Source organism: Schistocerca cancellata, chromosome 8 (assembly GCF_023864275.1).
Source record: "Schistocerca cancellata isolate TAMUIC-IGC-003103 chromosome 8, iqSchCanc2.1, whole genome shotgun sequence".
Taxonomy (NCBI): Eukaryota; Metazoa; Arthropoda; class Insecta; order Orthoptera; family Acrididae; genus Schistocerca; species Schistocerca cancellata.
This window is the reverse complement of record NC_064633.1, coordinates 202,172,963-202,192,123: the sequence shown is the minus strand read 5'-3', so window position 1 is coordinate 202,192,123 and position 19,161 is coordinate 202,172,963.

Sequence of the window (19,161 nt, the reverse complement as noted above, 5' to 3'; positions counted from 1 at the left end):
AATTATGTGTAATTTACTTTTTGAAGTCCACTCGTACATAATAACACTACGTTGGCGTCAAACGCATAGCAATAGCAACCTCTTGGACAACAGTGCCTTCTGAAAACAGCCGAAAAGTCCCGAACACAAAAAACTCGAAGAATATCAGAGTGATTCAAGGAAAGGGAGTTACTCTACCGAAAGAATTTTGAACTTAGAATTGGTAATTTGCCACGAAAGATAATGAACAGGCCTTCCATATATTATTTATCGATCTCGACCAAGATATTGACTGCAGATAAATAATAAACTAATACATCCAAGTATCATGTCTCAAAACAGAACTAGCAAACTTATTTTGTGATATTATAAGAGATACATCCAAAGGTAAATTTTTGAATAATTATTTTGTTCAATTTAAATCACATGGAGATAGAGACGAACAGCTCATTATCTTTACGTTTAACTGTGTTGTAATATAGAATTCGGATGTTGAAAATCACAAAATTAAGCTAATAGTGGGTATGTTTATAAATAACTTTTCTGGTACCAGTCTCGATTTTATTTCATTTATATTTTGGACGAAGCGTTTCGGGAAGTGCTTCCCACTTTCAAATGCGTTTTTCTCTGTGTATTATGCCGTCCTTTAGTAATGGTATTGATTTTTGAAATTCTACATTTTTTGTTTCTTTCCTGTAATATTTAAAAACGCGCATGTTTAGTTGATTATCGATCTTCGTATATGGTTAGTGGCGAACTATCGGAGAAGTTTGTACTTACAATTTTCTTGTGGTCTATTTATACGTTTTCACTTGTAAGAACAACAAAACAATGTAGAGTCTCACGCATCAATAACATTACAAATAAGGGGCATAGTACAAGAAGGAAGACGCGCTCGAAAATGGGAATTATTTCCCGAAAATAAAAGAAAATCGTGACTGGCAGCAGAACAGCTTTTTTGTAAACACATCCATTATTTTTACAGTCACAGGCTTTCAAAACCAGTTTTAATGGATCAGATTAAACTACTTATTGTGAGAAAAAAATGAAATGGAGTAGATCACTGTGCAATGCCTACAAAATATCCAACACGCGCAGTTACACAAAAATTCATTGAAACAGGAAAAATAAGAAAAATTAAATAGCGTAAAGCGGATTAGAGAGACTGACAACAGAACAAAAACCCAATAGAATGAAAAGGGCATTTGGCCTAGCTAAGAAATTGTATAACATCGAAGTATCTCGATAATTCGGAATTATTAATCACATTCCTTAGATATATGTGACTGGTTAAAATTAAGCATTAGGTTCATAAACTGGGGACAAAAAATATTTTGTATGCGTGGCGCAAAATGGGACTTCACAACATCACAGCAATACGGTTCAGACAAGCTGCAGTCAAGATGAGCTGCGACAATGGGTGGGTTTGAGTCGTAGCCAGCCATAATGTGCCTTGCGTGCGCTTCATACTCTTTGCGAAGCGCCTCTAAGTATTCCTCTGCGTCTCCTCTAACTCTACAATACATGCTGAGGTCTATGAGTGACACTTTCGTAGTTAGGATCCTATTACACCTGTATTTTAGCGATGGAATGTCAGTTGCTTATTTGCATAGGAGAGTGTGTTCAGCTGGAGCTTTACAGCTACTTACATTCACAATGCTATTCACAGCTGTCTCCTGCTGTGGATTCGTTATCGTCTGATCTCACCAACATTAATTTATGCAAAGACCTCGCCATCACGATGTGCACTTGTGGCGATTTTCCATTGAAATTAGCACTTGTCTCATTATTTTCTGCTGTGTTTTCTACGAACTCGATACACTCACTTTGTTGTATTTAGCTTTCTCTTATTTCGTTTATGTCCTGTGTGAAATTAAGACGTACATTGTCCATCGCTTATTTTGCTGATTTCGTTGTCTGCGCAAACTTTTTATCATTATCATCCCAGATATCTTTTAGATTTTCAGTATTATCTTATGTCTTATCGAAGTATTCTGAATTCTCATGCCCTATGTTTTTCTGTTGACTTCCGATGTGCCATGTCATTCAATCGAAGGTCTGTGTTCTCCATCAACATTACAAACTGCATTGTCGCTTCGTTTCCCATAAGAAAACTTGTTGGACGTACATCCCCTAATGTATAACTTGTTTCTCTTTGTACTCCGTGGAACCACTTGCCGGAATTCATATTTCCTAATTTCCTACTGCGTATCTCATTATGATGAAACACATTTCTGTCCCAGACCACAAAATCATATATTTTATTACGATCAGTAAGCAATCTTTCCACTCTTTCCAGCTAACTTCTCCGTACCTCGCTTCAAAATAAAAAAAGGACTTTAACACAATCTGGTAAACTAGGTCGGAACAAGATAAATCACTTAGAAAGAGCAAAGACAGAAAATCACAGTTAACATAATAGCCGAACATCTTATATAATATCAAACAACATACACAAATTCATACTATCCATAGATTCACATGCATAGGAGATCGTTGCTCCCTTTAGTTTGAGTGTGGCAAAGGAATAACTTTAACGTCCCTCCAGACAAAACTTGGGTAATTAAGAAAAAATTTCTCAAAGCAACAAAATGTTGGGAACGCCATTTTATGGAGGTATTAATTTTTTTATTTCTATCGTTACATTCGAAAACGATTTTATGTTGTGTGCAGTTTGTTGGCCCACTCTTCTGTACAAGCTGAGCAGCGGTGTTAGATTAATTATAAGGGGCGATCAACAAATTTTCGTTTGAGGGCGTTGCTGCAGCTTATATGCAACGTAGCGCGAGTAGTAGACGGAGGCCACGACGTTCGAATCACAGATTTTATTCAAACTTTGTACTCCTTTTTAAGGCAATTAAAACAATGTAATGTGCACGTGGTAATGTGTACTACTCTGGCAACCCCTAGAAAATTTGCAAGAGAAGTTTTACGCGTCTATTATGTGGCTTATGTATCTGAGCCTAGGTGTCGGACCTAAGAGTTCATGGTGGTCACGAAATTAGCGTTCGAGCTACGTAAGCCGACCGTGTAGGAGACAACTGTTCAACTCCCGCTCGAACTTAATTATTAATCTAGTTTTTTCATCACTAGCCATATTATTTAATTTATACATTTGAGAGGTAATATAATGAAAAAAAAACCACGTGTATTTTCGTCACGCTTCAGTTTGTTTTCCATGTCTGTATGACAAATACCATCCTACAACGTGTCATGCCGAGACCACATCCGACGAGTAATTTTACGTTACTCTTGTGGTCTGGCACATTGTAACTTACTACATTACTGATTGTCAATAACGTCATTCGCATCGTTATTTATCGAGGTTCGACTTGGGCTTTCCAAGTCTCCCCCTTCACCCTCAAAATTTAATTACAAATACACTACTGGCCATTAAAATTGCTACACCAAGAAGAAATGCAGATGATAAACGGGTATTCATTGGACAAATATATTATACTAGAACTTAAATGTGATTACATTTACACCCAGTTTGGGTGAATAGATCCTGAGAAATCAGAACAACCACCTCTGGCCGTAATAACGGCCTTGATACGCCTGGGCATTAACAGAGCTTGGGTGGCGTGTACAGGTACAGTTGCCCATACAGCTTCAACACGATATCACAGTTCATAAAGATTAGTGACTAGCGTATTGTGAGGAGCAAGTTGCTCGGCCATCATTGACCAGACGTTTTCAGTTGGTGAGAGATCTGGAGAATATGCTGGCCCGTGCAGGACCTGCAACATGCGGTCGTGCATTATCCTGCTGAAATGTAGGATTTCGCAGGGATCGAATGAAGGGTAGAGCCACAGGTCGTAACACATCTGAAATGTAACGTCTACTGTTCAAAGTGCCGTCAATGCGAACAAGAGGTGACCGAGGCGTGTAAGCAATGGCACCCCATACCATCACGCCGGCTGATACGCCAGTATGGCGATGACGAGTACATGCTTCCAACGTGCGTTCACCGCGATGTCGCCAAACACAGATGCGACCATCATGATGCTGTAAACAGAACCTGGGTTCATGTGGCTCAAATGGTTCAAATGACTCTGAGCACTATGGGACTTAACATCTGAGGTCATCAGTCCCCTAGAACTTAGAACTACTTAAACCTAACTAACCTAAGGACACCACACACATCCATGCCCAAGGCAGGATTCGAACCTGCGACCGTAGCGGTCGCGCGGTTCCAGACTGAAGCGCCTGGAACCGCTCGACCACACTGGCCGGCCCGGATTCATGTGCAAAAATGACGTTTTGCCATTCGTGCACCCAGGTTCGTCGTTAAATATACCATCGCAGGCGCTCCTGTCTCTGATGCAGCGTCAAGGGTAACTGCAGCCATGGTCTCCGAGCTGATAGTCCATGCTGTTGCAAACGTCGTCGAACTGTTCGTGCAGACGGTTGTTGTCTTGCAAACGTCCCTATCTGTTGACTCAGGGATCGAGACAGGGCTGCACGATCCGTTACAGCCATGCGGATAAGATGCCTGTCATTTCGACTGCTAGTGATACGAGGCCGTTGGGATCCAGCACGGCGTTCCCTATTACCCTCCTGAACCCACCGATTCCATATCTGCTAACAGTCATTGGATCTCGACCAACGCGAGCAGCAATGTCACGATACGATAAACCGCACTCGCGATGGGCTACAATCCGACCTTTATCAAAGTCGGAAACGTGATGGTACGCATTTCTACGCCTTACACGAGGCATCACAACAACGTTTCACCAGGCAACGCCGGTGTGCTGCTGTTTGTGTATGAGAAATCGGTTGGAAACTTTCCTCATGTCAGCACGTTGTAGGTGTCGCCACCGGCGCCAACTTTGTGTTAATGCTCTTAAAAGATAATCATTTGCATATCACAGCACCTTCTTCCTGTCGGTTAAATTTCGTGTCTGTAGCACGTCATCTTCGTGGTGTAGCAATTTTAATGGCCAGCAGTGTAGTAAATAGTCAAATAACATATGAAATTCGCTACAGCTCCATGAAAATGCACGAGGTTTTTTTTCGTTACATTGTCTCTCAAATGGCATACAAACTAAATAATTTAACCAGTGATGAAAAAATTTAGATTAAAAGATAAATGTTAGCGGGATTCCAACCGTCACCTCGTCCACGACTCACTTGTTAAGCGCAAAGGCTTCACCACGTGACCATACTGACTTCTTACATCTCGCAGCTTCACACATATACATTACTGACGCGTAAAACTTCTCTTGCAGTCTTCTCGGTATTGTCGGAGTAGTGCATCTTATCACTTGCACGTTATGTTGTTTTCATGGCGTACTACAGGTGTACAAAGTTTGGAGTAAATCCGAGATCCAAACGTCATGGCCTCCCCTTGTCAGATGCGGGTATATAAACACCGAAATGCCTTTCGGACGAGCCTGCAGTAAATGCGTAAACGTGAACTCTGGCGATGTTATTTCCAACTGGACCCAAACAGGACCAACATGCTGTCAGTTTTCTCTTGAATGCCAAAGTACAAACAGCGGTAGACACCCATCAGAGGCAAGAGCATCTGTTCAAAGTGAAATACACCACGCTGACGTCTTCCAGACAGGCCGGCGGACTCAACATGCCTGACAAACCGAAAGTGTACTGCGTTATATATTAAACGAGTCACCCACTTGTTGGATAAGCTACCTCTCAGCGTAACCAGTTGGCTCTTCCGAACCTTAAAACCCACCGATATGCCACCCACCCATTGATGTAGGTAAAATGCATTACAAATTACGACATGTGAAGCAGTTTTTTCTTGAAGTAAGCTATATAGATGGAAACTACCTCACGCAGGATTTACCGACGACACACCTGTTGTTAAAATGATGGACATCTCCAGTAGTCCGGAATCCCATTGAACTTAAATACCCGAGTGTTCATTGGAGCTGGGTGGTGTGGCCGAGCGGTTCTAGGCGCTACAGTCTGGAACCGCGCGACCGCTACGGTCGCAGGTTAGAATCCTGCCTAGGACATGGATGTGTGTGATGTCCTTAGGTTAGTTAGGTTTAAGTATTCTAAGTTCTATGGGACTGATGACCTCAGAAGTTGTCCCATACTGCTCAGAGCCATTTCACCCATTTTGTTCATTGGAAGGCAGTTTGGGACAACATAAGTTTCACCGCCCACACTGCTGAAGTGGCGTCCACATGGTATGAAGTGGTAAACGATGTTATACCCACTAATGAAAGGTTGCGTAGAATCGGCTTATGTGACATTGATAAATGCGTCCGCTGTGGTCTGGTCGACACCTTACGCCATCGCTTCACTTGTGGCGGTCATCTCATTAACTGGAAATGGGTGCAGCAGAGGCTGGGCCTGATTACCCGCAGCAGCCCAGCCAGCCACTGCATCGACATCGTGCTCTGGCCGGACGCGAAACATTTTCCCGCTACCAAGAACAACACCGTGATGTGGATGTTAGGACAGTTTGTGACATATATCATCATCCACAATAGTGACGATAATCTCATTAGTTTCGAGGCTTATATGAGAACGGCACGTTGGAAGATGAAACGTTGCCCAAATTACAGGATGATGTTTGGTAACATGTTAGACATAATTTTTGAAAAACAAGGCGTAGGGTAATTCTCGACGTCGTTAAGGACACAAATCACATGCACGACGTTGAAGCGGACAAAATACACTACGAATAAGGTATTACACCTGTTCCCAGGAGTGCTCCCGACTTCTCAACGGTGTTATTAACTTCATTTGACGTTTTCCTTAATTTATGTTGCCTGTGCATATCTTTGTTATTCGTTTGTACGCTCCAAATGACTTTCTGTGAGGAGTTCGGACGGTTGTGCATCAATTGAACTGCAATTCTAGTTAAGACAGTCAATTATATATAATTCTCTTTAATACATTTCTAGCATCTGCAGACTTAGAGAAAGCTTTTGACAATGTTGATTGGAATACTCTCTTTCAAATTCTGAAGGTGGCAGGGGTATAATACAGGGAGCGAAAGGCTATTTACAATTTGTACAGAAACCAGATGGCAGTTATAAGAGTCGAGGGACATGAAAGGGAAGCAGTGGTTGGGAAGCGAGTGAGACAGGGTTGTAGCCTCTCCCCGATGCTATTCAATCTGTATATTGAGCAAGCAGTAAAGGAAAGAAAAGAAAAGTTCGGAGTAGGTATTAAAATCCATGGAGAAGAAATAAAAACTTTGAGGTTCGCCGATGACATTGTAATTCTGTCAGAGACAGCAAAGGACCTGGAAGAGCAGTTGAAGGAAATGGACAGTCTCTTGAAAGGAGGATATAAGATGAACTTCAGCAAAATCAAAACGAGAATAATGGAATGTAGTCGAATTAAGTCGGGTGATGCTGAGGGAACTAGATTAGGAAATGAGACACTTAAAGTAGTAAATGAGTTTTGCTACTTGGGGAGCAAAATAACTGATGATGGTCGAAGTAGAGAGGATATAAAATGTAAACTGGCAATGGCAAGGAAAGCATTTGTGAAGAAGAGAAATTTGTTAACATCGAGTATAGATTTAAGTGTCAGGAAGTCATTTTTGAAAGTATTTGTATGGAGTGTTGCCATGTATGGAAGTGAAACATGGACGATAAATAGATTGGACAAGAAGAGAATAGAAGCTTTTGAAATGTGGTGCTACAGAAGAATGCTGAAGATTAGGTGAGTAGATCACCTAAATAATGAGAAAGTATTGAATAGGACTGGGGAGAAGAGAAGTTTGTGGCACAACTTGACCAGAAGGGATCGGTTGGTAGGACATGTTCTGAGGCATCAAGGGATCACCAATTTAGTACTGGAGGGCAGCGTGGAGGGTAAAAATCGTAGAGGGAGACCAAGAGATGAATACACTAAGCAGATTCAGAAGGATGTAGGCTGCAGTAGGTACTCGGAGATGAAGAAGCTTGCAGAGGATAGAGTAGCATGGAGAGTTGCATCAAACCAGTCTCAGGACTGAAGACCACAACAACAAACAACGTTTTCGTTTTGGTTCTATGTAAAAAAAATCAGAGGATGAAGAATGTGGGCAGTTAAGATGAAACGTCCAGAAAACTTTCGCTTCATGAAATGGGCGTTTCTATATCGCAAATGTCATAACGCACAAGTTACGCCAACTGAAGTGGCAGACATTCGAGCATACGCCCTGTAGTCCTTATCTCTCCACGTGTGGTTATCACGCCTTCCGTACCTTAAAAAAGGGCTCGAAGGGTCGACGATTCCTGTCGCACGAGGGTCTGCAGCTGGCAGTTTCTGACTTCTCACGCAGCAGCACATGGTGTTTTACCAATATCTTCAAACTGGTGCGTCGGTGGGATGAATGCCTCAATGCTGGCGGGATTTTGCCTCATTGGCATACTGTTTCAGGACCATACGGTTTTTGAACGGAAACAATTGGATCGCTCCTTATACATTATTCAGCTCGAGTAACAAATTTACGTCAATCACACTTACAAATTATCAATATTTGTATACGGGTTCAGCATTTGCAAGGAACATCAAATAGAAGTTAGGTTCATCTGTCACGGAGAAGTAAATAGAGTAGTGGTAATGAGAATGTTACGCCACCCGTTACCAAATGTGTGATACACTGCTGGCCATTAAAATTGCTACACCACGAGGATGACGCGCTACAGACGCGAAATTAAACCGACAGGAAGAAGATGCTGTGATATGCAAATGATTAGCTTTTCAGAACATTCACACAAGGTTGGCGCCGATGGCGACACCTACAACGTGCTGACATGAAGAAAGTTTCCAACCGATTTCTCATACACAAATAGCAGTTGACCGCCGTTGCCTGGTGAAACGTTGTTGTGATGCCTCGTGTAAGGAGGAGAAATGCGTACCATCACGTTTCCGACTTTGATAAAGGTCGGATTGTAGCCTATCGCGAGTGCGGTTTATCGTATCGTGACATTGCTGCTCGCGTTGGTCGAGATCCAAAGACTGTTAGCAGAATATGGAATCGCTGGATTCAGGATGGTAATATGGAACTCCGTGCTGGATCCCAACGGCCTCGTATCACTAGCAGTCGAGATGACAGGCATCTTATCCGCATGGCTGTAACGGATCGTGCAGCCACGTCTCGATCCCTGAGTCAACAGATGGGGACGTTTGCAAGACAACCATCTGCACGAACAGTTCGACGACGTTTGCCGTAGAATGGACTATCAGCTCGGAGACCATGGCTGCGGTTACCCTTGACGCTGCATCACAGACAGAAGCACCTGCGATTGTGTACTCAACGACGAACCTGGGTGCACGAATGGCAAAACGTCATTTTTTCGGATGAATCCAGGTTCTGTTTACTGCATCATGATGGTCGCACCAGTGTTTGGCGACATCGCGGTGAACGCACATTGGAAGCGTGTATTCGGTCATCGCCATACTGGCGTATCACCCGGCGTGATGGTATGGGGTGCCACTGGTAACACGTCTCGGTCACCTCTTGTTCGCATTGACGGCAGTTTGGACAGTGGACGTTAAACTTTCAGATGTGTTACGACCCGTGGCTCTACCCTACATTTGATCCCTGCGAAACCCTACATTTCAGCAGGATAATGCACGACCGCATATTGCAGGTCCTGTGCGGGCCTTTCTGGATACAGAAAATGTTCGACTGCTGCCCTGGCCAGCACATTCTCCAGGTCTCTTACGAATTGAAAACGTCTGGTCAACGGTGGCCGAGCAACTGACTCGTCACAATACGCCAGTCAGTACTCTTGATGAACTGTGGTATCGTGTTGAAGCTGCATGGGCAGCTGTACCTGCACATGCCATCCAATCTTTGTATAACTCAATACCCAGGCGTATCAAGGCCGTTATTAAGGCCAGAGGTGGTTGTTCTGGGTACTGATTTCTCAGGGTCTATGCACCCAAATTGAGTGAAAATGTAATCACATGTCAGTCCTAGTATAATATGTTTGTCCAATGAATACCCGTTTATTATCTGCATTTCTTCATTTCTTCTTGGTGTAGCAATTTTAATGGCCAATAGTGTATATTTAGCACAACATGTTTCGGGGCTATGTAATACATGCTACAAAACAAGGAAATCAATCAATAAAACGCAGTAAGACACCTTATGATAACCATATAAAATATTTGTATCCTTCTGCAGTAAAAAATACCTTAAAGCTTCTGTGTCATTAGACACCGTCAAAACTAAAAACCTACCAACAGCCATACATTGTCGATATAAAACATAGCACCACTCATATTGACCTGTTACACTCTAAAGGCGCCGTTGTAAACTAAAGGCAGCCGCTTTCACCTACCAAAGACAGTACACTCATGCGACGCATATGTTACAGTCCCCAATGACGCGACAGTCTTTTATAAAAGTAGACTTTTTTAGGCCTTAAGTAAAGGAAAGCGACAGCGTGTTAAATAAGAAGACAGAAGCGTCCAAAGTGCATTTCTGGGCCCACTTCAGCGATGTGCTCCTTGGGAAGCAGCCATCAACTTATTCGAATTAGTGGCGTTAGGTTTCATGTTTTCGTTTGGCCATTCTGTATGGTTGCACACGTTGCAATTGAGTTGCAGAACTGTTTTTTTTTTTTTTTTGAATTTACGAAGACTTGACATGCAATCATCCTAGAAATAATGATAGACAGTAGCACCGTTGGGGGCTGTGACACGTGCGTTGCATGAGTGAATAGTCTGTGGTAGGTGAAAGCAGCTGAAAAAGGTTAAGGGGGGTAGGACGTCAAACGGGCCGACTTGGAGTAGGAGAGGCACCAGAGGACATTTTAATTTCCACTGTCTATACTTTTACAAATAAATTCATAAAACTTTAACAGCGTGACGAGGAAGGATTGAGGATTCATACTCATAGCATTGGAAGCTCAAAAGCGTAACAAAACACATTTTTTTTACATGTGAAATTTCATCATTTTTTCACTTACTACTGTCTGCATTTGTTGCTATAGGTACACTTTTCTTCCTAAGTAAGAGAGATTCATCGATGACTTTTGCACAGCATACAAACCATAGTTATAGGTGTATCAAACTCTAGAAGTTAATTAATTTATGAAAAAATGAATGAACTGTTACATTTTAAACTTCATATTTAGAAAAAATTCAAGTTTTATGGTTCATTATCTCAATTTTTTCCACAGTTTTTAATAGATTTGGAAAATTCTAGAGTTTCATACATCTGTAATTACTGTTTATATGCTATGAAAAATTCATCGAAGAATCTCTCTTACTTAGGAAGAAAAATGTACCTATAGCAACAAATGCAGCCAGTAATAAGTGAAAAAATGGTGAAATTTTACATGTAAAAAAAGGTATTTTCCTATGTGTTTGAACTTCCACTGCGATGAGTGTGAGTCCTCAATCATTCCTGGTCGTGGTGGCAAAGTTTTATGAATTTCTTTGTGAAAGTATAGACAGTAGAAAATAAAATGTCCTGTGGTGACTCTCCTGCTCCAAGTCGGTCCGTTTGACGTCCTACCCCCCTTAACAACTGCGTCTTCAGAGTGTAACGCGTCAACATGTGCGGTTCTAAGGTGAGTTTTCTGTTCGACAACACATAGCTGGTGCTGGGTTTTTAGTTTTGACGGTGTCTAAAGACATAGAAGCTTTAAGGTACGTTTTACTAAAGGACGATAAAATATTTTTATATGTGTATTATTGCGATTTATTGATTGGTTTCCTTGTTTTTTCTCATTTGATAATGGAGTGATGTAGTCCCAAAAATGTTGCCCAACAAATGTCACACATTTGACAACTGGTGGCGTAACATTCTCAATGTTGTGTCGGCAGATTAGCCAACACAACGTACACTAATTTAGAGAGGAGGCCGAAATGCACGCGTCAACTCACGCAGGTGGCGCTAGGTCTGAAACAGGATACGTAATGAATGCTATAAAGAAAAGTACGTAGCTGCTGGAATACTTAACTTTAATCCATCATTTGTATACAGCATTCTTGATGATACAAGTGAGACTCTCTCTAGAAATGGTTAATGGCGTCTTGCTAGGTCGTAGCCATGGACTTAGCTGAAGGCTATTCTAACTATCTCTCGGCAAATGAGAGAAAGGCTTCGTCAGTGTAGTCGCTAGCAAAGTCGTCCGTACAACTGGGGCGAGTGCTAGTACGTCTCTCAAGACCTGCCGTGTGGTGGCGCTCGGTCTGCGATCACTGACAGTGGCGACACGTGGGTCCGACGTGTACTAATGGACCGCGGCCGATTTAAAGCTACCACCTAGCAAGTGTGGTGTCTGGCGGTGACACCACACTCAACACCGGTACATGAGACAGTTTTATGATGGCATCACAACAGATAATTGGAAGAGATTACTGTCATTTTTAATGTCACAAATTTTAAATCATTGTTTATCGGTAGTAAATTGATTGCTGTCACCCTTTACAAAAGGGTACATTAAAAGAAAAACTATGTGCCCGCTGCTTTAATAATTACCTCAGGGTGACTTTACCGCAGTGCTAGTTATGACGCCATGAGCAAGGCGCCTCCCAGCTGTCACTCCAAATGATGGTCCTTTCAGCCGGCCGGAGTGGCCGAGCGGTTCTAGGCGCTACAGTCTGGAACCGCGAGACCGCCACGGTCGCAGGTTCGAATCCTGCCTCGGGCATGGATGTGTGTGATGTCCTTAGGTTAGTTAGGTTCAAGTAGTTCTAAGTTCTATGGGACTGATGACGTCAGAAGTTAAGTCCCATAGTGCTCAGAGCCATTTTTTATGGTCCTTGCACTCAGAACAAAAGCACTGAGCTATCTCCGAGCAGCAATTCCAGAGGCACACATGAGGTCTGGTAATGAAGCACCCAGCTAGAAGGCCTCTCTTTCAGCTCTCCGCAAAATTTGCTCTGTCTCTGTTTATACATCTGATTGGAAAGTCCGGATTCGGTACCTCGGCATTCAGATTATTAGTTACCAATTTTCGTAACTGTTGCACAGCACCCTCTTTTCCATACTAAATTATATACTCGCCAGCAACTGCTCATTCTAAAAGCATTCATGCATAACATTTAATTATATTTCGTCCGCTTCTGTCCGCAAAAATCCATGTCCTATTGATTCGCAAATATTGCCGGCTCCCTTTGACTGGCGTTTCCATTGTGCGAATATCTCTGAACCTGCAGGCCAGCAACAAGCAGTTGGTGCTCGTCTGGCTATTACAAAAGCTCTCCAGGAGTCTCACTGTGTGAGTCAGTGGTTTCTAAACTGAGTGCTTTGGCGTCCCGGGGCGACAATGCATTGCTACAGCAACAACATTCCAATATTAAATACGTTTGGCAAGAGTAATGGATACAGGGAGATTGAACAAAAATTTCACTGGCTTATTTCTGTGAACTGTTGTAATACAGCTCTTATCAGCACAATGACAAATGTATATTTAACGGAAACACAGTTCGTATCTCTGTAATTCTTCCAATCCATCTGTGGCATACAGCAAACCAGTGCTTAACAGTATTGGTTGCAATTTTAGTTTATTGTTCAACTACGCGTTTCGCTTTATTCAGGCATCTTCAGATTCATCTTAATTGGGTTTTTCTTAGAACGATCCTTTCGACATTGTAGCCAAAGGGTATCGTCGAATACATCAGGCCAACATCGCCTTCCTTAAACTCAGTAAAAACTTTCTAGATGGACGTGAGTGACTCCAAGACCTGCATAACCCGTTCCCTTACACAGGAGCTAGTAATAGAATAAGCTTATGCTTACTACTTGAGCGCCATCTTATTCTATTACTCGCTCCTGTGTACGGGAACGCGTTATGCAGTTCTTGGAGTCACTCACGTCCATCTAGAAAGTTTTTACTGAGTTTAACGAAGGCGATATTGGCCTGATGTATTCGACGATGTCCTTTCGCTACACTGTCTAAAGGATCGTTCTAAGAAATACCAAATTAAAATGAACATGAAGATGCCTAAATAAGGCGAAACCCGTAGCTGAAAAATAAAAAACTAAAATTGCAACCAAGACTGTTTTTACCCAATACAATATTCGCATCTCTGTGTTTAGTTCCAGCTGCGTGGTGGCTGGTCTACTGAAGGATGTGACTACTTGTAGACCAAATGTCCGGTTCTGGCGGTTCACAGTTCATTACAGTCGAATTACAGCTTGTCGTCACCATACTTTTAATGGCCCACACGTAACTAGTATTTTAATAATGACTAGCTGAGCACCTTGTGTTGTCCTGGTATGTATGTATTCCAGTCTTCTCTTGGTCCAACTTCTCGTCCTCCCTCTTTCTATCCATCTGCTAGTCCCTCCCCTCTGTCAATCTGCTCCTTCCCCTTTTGTTCATCTCCTCTGCCCCTCTCTCTGTGCATCTCCTGCACTCCCTGTCTCTATCTTCTTTCCCTTCTCCGACATCTCCTCCTTCCACCTCTCTGTCTGCCAATCTCCTCCTACCACCTTCTCTCTCCACGTCATCACCCGTAACCCTATAGGAAGCTTCTGGTTCTTGCCCACACATTATTTCTTTCCAGATAACAAGTAGTATGTGTATCAAGTTTGGTTGCAGTTCATCCAAGACTTTAATAGGAGCTTTTTATTGTGGCTTTGCCCATACACGCATATACCACATGTATTTCACATATATTTAACATGTGTCACACATATTTGTACACATAGCTCACTCGTACCTCTAGTGAACTTCGGCTTGCAGTTTTGTTTTCATGCAGCTCAATGCTTACGACGTCTTATCTCCTGAACTATGAGATGTAAAATTATATTATTTTGTAAGTAAATTCAACTGCATATGTAGATACTGTCTGCGGAATGTGTTGCAGATGGAGTCAGTAGGAAAGAAACAATAAATTTAAACGTGCATCTCAGTGCATATGACGTCATATCTCCTGAACTATGAGTCGAATAATGGTGTAATTTGACACGCATATTCAACGAGATCTGTATATTGTCTGTAAAATTTGTCACAAATATAAATTTAGTAAAGAAGTAATAAAATAAAACGTTATGCCTGATGCGACAATTTTATTGCATGAACAGCGAAACTCTAGTAAGCGATAAACCTTTTTCATTTCATCATTTTCTGGGAGTGGCAGTGAGGAAAAAATTGGCAAATGTTTGACATTATGTGTAAAGTTTTTTGGAAGTCGCTAAGTGCTCTGATTCTCAAATACTGAATTATTAAATTCTAGGTATTGACGAGTCGTGTACTACACTTCGTTTTATCGTCACTCCCATCCCTTTGCTATGGCGATACTTTCCAGACGTAAGTAATACGTGCACCAAGTCTAGCTGAAATCGTTCCATTGGTTTAGGAGGAGATGTGAAACATACGTACATACAAATATAGATTTTTATAATATATATGGGTAACAATGAAACATTTAAAATATTTTAGTATAATAATAATAAATTGTTTAATTAGAGTATAGTATTTAAAATGTCGTAATGTAATAGTAATAATAATTTGTTAACATCCATCAACTCAGCCTTCCAAGAAATTGCAATTTCAAAACATTTTGTTCAAAACTTGCGAAGTACGCATGTGAAGCAACTCACTTAAGAGCTGTGATGGTAACAAATCCTCTCAGTTTTGACAAGATCATAACTTACACAATATAAAGTGGACGTGCGGATTCACCGTGATTGGTATTTCACCTTGTCCTACTAATGTGAACGTACATCTGCAGACTATAACTTTGTGAGCATGTAACTGAGTGAACGACGTTTCTTTCAGTCCTTCTACCTACATTCGAGATTTTTATTTATTTATTTATTTATTTTGTTAGTAATGGCCATTCCCCTTCTGTCTCAGATTTCTGTGGTTTGGTGGTTCTACCTGTGGATACAAAAAAACGCTTCGCATTTAGTGTAGACAGCAGGTATAGTCAATCTGTGAATCTACATCTAGCCGGCCGGTGTGGCCGAGCGGTTCTAGGCGCTTCAGTCTGGAACCGCAATACGGCTACGCTCGCAGGTTCGGATCCTGCGTCGGGCATGGATGTGTGTGATGTCCTTAGGTTAGTTAGGTTTAAGTAGTTGTAAGTTCTAAGGGACTGGTGACCTCAGATGTTAAGTCCCATAGTGCTCAGAGCCATTTTAGCCTGCTATTGTGAACAAAGATCTGCAGTCTACCACTGTGTGAGCATATAACTGAGGGAATAACGATTCTTTCAGTTCTCTCTGCCTACATTAGGTTTCTTTTTTTAGTATATGGCCATTCCCCTACTGTCTCAGTTTGCTGTGGTTTGCTGATTCTATCTGTCGATATAAAAAAACCGCTTCACATTTAATGTAGACAGCAGGTATAGTCAACCTGTGAATCTACATCTACATGACTACCTTGCAATTCATCGAACTATTTTCACTCTATTTCTCTGCCGCTCCACTCTCGAACAGCGCGCGGAAAAAACGAACACTTAAATCTTTCCCTCCTTACTCTGATTTTGCTTATTTTTATTAATATAATCATTTCTCCCTATGTTTGTGGGTGTCAACAGAATATTTTCGCAATCGGAGGAGAGCGTTGGAGATTGAATTCTCGCGAAAAGATCTCGCCAGAACGAAAAAGACTTTGTTTTACTGATTGTCACCCCAACTCGCGCATCATATTCCTGACAGTCTCTCCCCTGTTTCGCGATAACAGAAAACGAGCTACCCTTCTTTGAACTTTCTTGAAGTCCTTCGCCAACCCATTCTGGTAAGGATCCCATGATGCACAGCAATACTCCAGCAAAGGACGGACAAGTGTCGTGTGAGCAGTCTCTTTACTGGAAATGCTGTATCTCCTGGCTTTGACTTGCCTTCCCCACAACACTTTATGATCGTACAAATTAAGCCCCTAACTCACGTGATGACTTCTCTGCAGCTTATACGAGGGTTGGAACTTTAATAGTGGCAACTATTTATTTACAGTTCGTACAAAATAGATAAGTGTTTCAAAGTTTTACTGACCTTCAAAGTAGTCACCAGCATTGTGTATAACCCGTTGCCAGCGATGTGGAAGTCGTAGGATACTCTTAGCAATGCCAGTTGTTTTGACAGTTCGAACGGCGCGGTCTATTGCCCGACGAATTTGTAGCAGTTCTGAAGCGAATGCCGTGAAGCGTTTCCTTCACGACGAATGCCGACGCCAGCTCGCTTATTGCGGTATACACATCACTAGGTGGAACCATTTAACCAAACCTCCTCCACTTACCCATCTCATTCTTTGAACAATGGCAGCCATTGAAACGAAACAGCCATCCACTGCCCACTAATTTACAGGCCATTGAAACGCAACAGCGACTACATTGTAGCCGCAGAGCTACCAGTTTGCACGATGTTACAAAACACCCAAACGATATGAGTTTTTGCCCCGTGTTCAAAAGTCATTATAAAAAGCAATATTACACGAAAGTTGAGACTTGTAGTATTTACACACTCGAAATAAGTAAACTTCGTCGTCAGCAACAAAACTGATTCCTAAAATATACCTTGGGATTCTACAATTAAGTACTCACATTGTGTTTCCATGTCTAAAATGTTACAAAATACCTGTGCCTAAAAAATAACATGCTATGTAAGGAGTTGACATTTCATTTTTAGGCCCAGTTGAGACTATGAACAGAAGCATATCTGACAAAGCCTATAACCGAACAAAACACATGTTGGCTAAGATGATATAATAAGTAGGCCAGTAATGATAGTTGACACAAACAAATTGGCTGTCTGATCCATTCTCAGCTGCTTGAAGAATGTAGTTGATGTATGCCAAAAAGGATGGCTATGAACTCTCAAATTAATTCCTACAATGATAATTCCACATCTAAGTTGTATTGCTGTACAAAACACATGTAGCATGCTAAGTAGGCAGTACACGCTTTATTTGAGAGCTAAATGAGAGTATGCACAAAATCGAACTTTTGAGGAAAGCTGTAACATTTACCGATCGGAACTATTACACCAAGCCTCTCTAAAAACATTTCCACATTTTCTTTCCATAATCAAATATTAGATAACACAAAAATTGAATTGTAATGCTCCAAATACGAGATGTAAAAACATAGGCAGAGGCAAAAAAGAAGGCATCTTTATTGCATTGTATCACTTAAACTACAAATTTTCGTAATACGTAAAATAAGTTTGTAATGCTCTGAATACGAAGTGTAAAGATGACCAAAGACAATGGTTGACAAGGTTCGTCACATAGACAGGATATCTCTAAAATACAGTCTTTGCTGCAAAATAAAATTATTAATTATGATATGTACAGAGTTCAAGTACAAAATACATGCAAGTGACTTTTAGTAAAAGTACAATTACAGATATCTGAATGTGAATGATAATTAGAACTTTGCACTAAAATTAAACTGTATTATTTCTCAATATACGAAACATTTCGAATACAGAACATATGTGGTACTTGTGTCATAATTTAATTATGCTGAAATATTAAAAAAACATGTAATATTTAAACAAAACATGTAATATTTTTAAAAATTCATATGGCTTACATGCTGGCACAACTCAAAAACTTACAAAATAAGCAGTGCTTATTGCCAACGATATCTGTACCGTAATTTGTAAGGTATAACGGACTATTCCCCCCCCACCCCCCACCCCTCCCCGACCCCACCCAAGTGAATATTTCCACATCTAAATTTTATGTATTACTTACTAAAATTCACGTAGCTCACTTATTGGTGGTACTGACATAACTTACAGGTCAGTCAATGAGATTCATTTGGTCCTTTACCATGCACACATAAAAATTGATTTCTATAACATAACAAAGTATAGATCATCACTACTGTGGACCTAACTTACCGATGTAAGTAAACAATGTTATTGTGAAATCTAAATTTGTTGGAAACTCGTCTTAGTTAAGCTAAAACCACTTTCACAGTCAGTCAAACATTATAGTGACCCCATATTATGGCATTATATTTGTCTTGCTGTACAAAACGTTTGTCATTTCTGCTGGTAATGCTGTCACACAGTGGAAACTAAGTGACACTTCGATGAAGTAGCGTTCTGAACAGTAGTAATACACACTCGTACATATAACAAACGAGGGTTGCTATGCTTTCATCTGCTTTTCAAAGTCACTGAAACATTATAGTGATCTCATGCTAGGGTCTTAACATTATCTTTCAGTACAAGATTTTTGTCATCTCCTGCTGAATGCGAACTTACGCTATCACTCAGTGGAGACCACATGACAATTCACCTCTCACACATCATCATTTTATCCCAAAATTAAATTAATA